The following is a 4,085-nucleotide window of genomic DNA, read 5'->3' on the forward strand; positions in this document are numbered from 1 at the left end:
ATGTTAGATCACAAAATTTCGATCGAATAGACAAAATTTAAGCAGACAGAAAATCATCACTCTGCTTCTCTTTCACAATCGATCTACTCATACGTGTAAGATAATCGAAAGCGCAACCATCAGCCTTCACAGTAAACATCACTATTATTATGTTAACATATTCGCCACACGATAAAATCAATTGCTTCATTATCATTGCGCGTTATCGGCACATCACGTTTATTGCGTTGAGGAAAACCCGCAGTGGACGACGAATTCAACGGAAATATAATTAATTTTAAAATAAGGTCCATGATTTCAATAAAAAAAAAACAATTTCCGCAGTAAAGTGTCTTGCGCATTTAAACTACAACTTTAAACAAATATGGTAAGAGGTATTTTTTGTATTTTTACCTTACATGTTAACCCGACGCCGGTCGAGAACGAACTGGCTAGGGCTATGCAAAAACTTAAGACATATCAAGTCAAATGAGTTATTTACTTCTATACACTTATAATATGACAAACAAAAAATTTTATTTACGTATTTTCAATTAAACGTTTATAAAGGCAGACTTATCCCAAAAAGGGATCTCTTGTAGATAGCCTAGATAACTGGGTCGGATTAATGTGGAAACATATGGACTGACAAAACTTGACTGACAGCTTTTTTGCGGGTAAATTTAATTTAATTTTACCCGAAAAAAGCGTGATTTTGCCGAAATATATTTTTTGTGGCTTTTTCTTAGAAAAAAATCATATGTTCTTTAATTTAATAAGAACACGTAAAACAAACATATATATATATTTTTTTTTACGTCTTCGATTTGCATAAATGTATTCCTCTCATCTAATCTAACCACTTTAAACAAAACCTTATCTAGGTTTAGCTGTTGTTGTTTTAGAGTAGACTCAAGTGTCAATACTGACGCTCTTATTTATTGATTTCCTTAATAACTCAAGCAGAAGCATAAAACACGAACAATGTACGATTCTTACATATTCACTAGTAAATCTAGTAAGTCTCGCATGTAAAAATACTTCTATAGGTATGTGAGTTAAAATAAATAACAAAGCATACACGTAACGGATATTGTGATTCACGCAATTTACTGACACGGAAAGAATAAAACGAAACGTCGTAAATGAAAACTCTAACTGTCTTCATGAAGCGCCTAGTGATCGCATGCGCATGTGATTCACTCCCAAAGATGGCGACTGCAAATATGGCGGCCGGGGATTGCACCCATATCCGCGCGCTTGCCGCTACGTGACGAGACGCACGGTTATTTTCGCGATATAAAGATAATGCGTTATAAATTGTGTTTCGTTTTTTGTAGAATAACGTAATTATATGTTACCGATGATCAGATTATTTACATCAGATCAAATCAACAGGAGGGTAGCCTAATAATTTTCTATCGATGTCGAAATAGTAGCAATCAAAATAAAAGATTTCTACAATCTACATATAAATTTCAATACTATTTATACGAGGTTATAGATCTATTTACTCACAATGGAGGGGTTTATGATAAATTAATTTTAAACTAAATAAATATAAATTTTATTTATTTAGTTTAAAAATTAATTTGTATTTTTTTATTTTTTTGCTATTTTACTCTTAGCTGTCTCATGCACATTAAGATGTCTTGTAAGCACGAGCGTCACCCAGTCTTAATTCAACGTGGAGGGGCGCGCCTTTGTGAGTGAATAGATCATACATATTAGGACCTGTCTCATTTTAAGCATGTTCATAATTGAGTTTGTATAATACAAATGTTAATGTAATGATATAAAAATAAAACCCCACTAACTTTAGATTGCATATTATATTTTAACAAATACGTCAGTCAATATTTTGTAAAAAAAAATATAAATGTATCTGAATAATATTTTAATCATACCTAAGCGAAATTTAAATACAGATTATAATTATTTAATTCAATTTATACATATTATAATTTTGAGATTTGACCACATGGTAAACGCAATTTGTTAAGTTTTTCATTTATGCTCTACCTCTGCTTCTTATAGTACTTATTTTTAGGTTTCCATACCCAAAGGGTAAAACGGGACCCTATTATTAAGACTCCGCTGTCCGTCCGTCCGCCTGTAACAGATTTCATTTTTCTTCAGATTAACCGTGATAGTTAGACTTGAATTTTTTACAGATGATGTATTTCTGTTGCCACTATAACAACAAATACTAAAAAGAATAAAATAAATATTTAAGTAGGTAACCCATACAACAGACATGATTTTAAGGAACTCTTCGTGCGCGAGTCCGACTCGCACTAGGCCGGTTTTTATTTAAACTTATATAGTACATGATTTTGAGTTCAAACTATTAAATTTTTAACTGAAATAATTTATAAATAGGCAAATAACTCTGTATATTTTTAAAACATATGACGTTGTAACGTTCTTTTACTTGAATATTTATTGATAATAAGTGGCTTTAAAGTGTATTGTTATCATAATAATTAAGATTATTGACTTGATTGATTGACTATTTTATAGTGTTTATTTGTTGATTATATTAAATATTTTAGTTATTTTTGCGTATTTTATAGTTTGTTTTCACTACTTACAATTATTGTTCACCAACTTTAAGACGTTTTGTTTTTATCCATGCTATTTATGATGTAGGTTGAGCTAAGCTTTTTACCTATTAGGGTAATCTTCAAAGAAATACGAGTCACGTCCGTTTTGCGATCACATTTTAGTTATACTTTTCTTATTTGTATGATATTGGTATTCATTTAAACAAGGTCAAAAAGTCATTATTAAAATTCGTAAACAACAAACCCGCCGCAAGATTAAACAAAAAATAAGCGAACTTTTTTTGTGAAATACACACAGTTGGTTTTTATTTTTTAAAAGTATACATGTGTCATTTATACATTAAATTCAAGTGCATATACTTATTAAGTAGTACGCTTTATATGTATTACCGTTATATTATATATTAAGTATAAATAAATACTGCAAATAACAAAATAGGAAGTGGGCATGTAATTATCATAAGTTTATTACAACACAAAGTTGCTTGCATTCATTTTTTATTAAATAACAAACAACAAAGAAGTATGTGACTAAAATTTTGAACAAATAATATCGGCAAGATTAATTTCTGTACGTGACAATTAACGAACTTCGAACTTATTGTTCTCACACGTTAGAGATAAAGAATAATTAATTAGACGAACACAAAGTAAGCTTTAAGTATTTCAAAATTAATGGCTCTAATTAATTTCGTTAAATCCTAACACTGTAAACTTCAAGATTTGACAACATAACTTTGAACTATCTTTTGTAACTTAAATGTTCTATTGGAAAACTCGCCTGATGGTCATTTAAAAATCCCGCCGATTGACAAAGCGTTCAAGACGTGACACTATTTAATACATTTGAAATTATAGTACTTAACTAAATAGAGATATATAGCAAAGAAATATTTATTTACTTACAATATGAAGCATACTATGCACGAACAGCTGTTAAAAATTCTCTTTGCAGCCAGTTGTAACGTAATCTTACCCCAATACCAAACGAAAACACAACATTACCGTTTGTTTATTTAATGATATTCACTTTTCCGCAATATATCAGTTAACAAAATGTAAACTTAAAGCGCACAGTCAAAAATAAACATAAACTTGTAAATAAATGTAACTAATAATATTGGCTGTAAGATCTGCGAACGCACAGTAGTTACGACATAACCGCAACACACGTCTCGTCCCCGGACGTTCTCAAAACCATTTAATTGTTTGAATGAAGTAACGAATGAATACAAAGCGGCCCGTGTTCCGACCGTTCATGTTCCGTCAGAGTGAATGAATGATTTGTAAACAAAACAAAGTTAATGTATTTTCACCATAGACTAAAGAAAAATGAACGATACGAAAAATATTATAATTGAATAATATCACATTGTTTTAATGTACCACTATCTATCATTATTTCTGTATATATTTTTAGTCTTTTAATTTCTAAGCATTACATTCATATGCTAATATTATACATATATCTTTTTTAAATATATCGACATTTTTGACAGCTGTTTACAAGAGTCAAGAATATTTCAAAGACCAATTCGT

The 4,085-nt window shown here is 30.1% G+C and overlaps 1 protein-coding gene across 3 annotated transcripts in view; it reads right to left on the reverse strand.

The window, feature by feature from the left end:
- LOC113397657 (E3 ubiquitin-protein ligase goliath-like) overlaps positions 1-3,758 on the reverse strand; it is an 88,720-nt gene extending 84,962 nt beyond the window's left edge. For 2 of the 3 annotated variants that reach the window (XM_026636080.2, XM_026636079.2), the window contains exon 1: positions 3,453-3,758. The gene's annotated coding sequence lies outside the window, so the exon portion shown is untranslated. Of the gene's footprint in view, positions 1-393; positions 417-3,452 lie in introns of those variants that run through there. The other variant, XM_064218448.1, reaches the window with a different exon arrangement.
- Between the last annotated feature and the right edge of the window lie 327 nt (positions 3,759-4,085).

This window comes from Vanessa tameamea, chromosome 22 (genome assembly GCF_037043105.1).
Source record: "Vanessa tameamea isolate UH-Manoa-2023 chromosome 22, ilVanTame1 primary haplotype, whole genome shotgun sequence".
NCBI classification, from domain to species: domain Eukaryota; kingdom Metazoa; phylum Arthropoda; class Insecta; order Lepidoptera; family Nymphalidae; genus Vanessa; species Vanessa tameamea.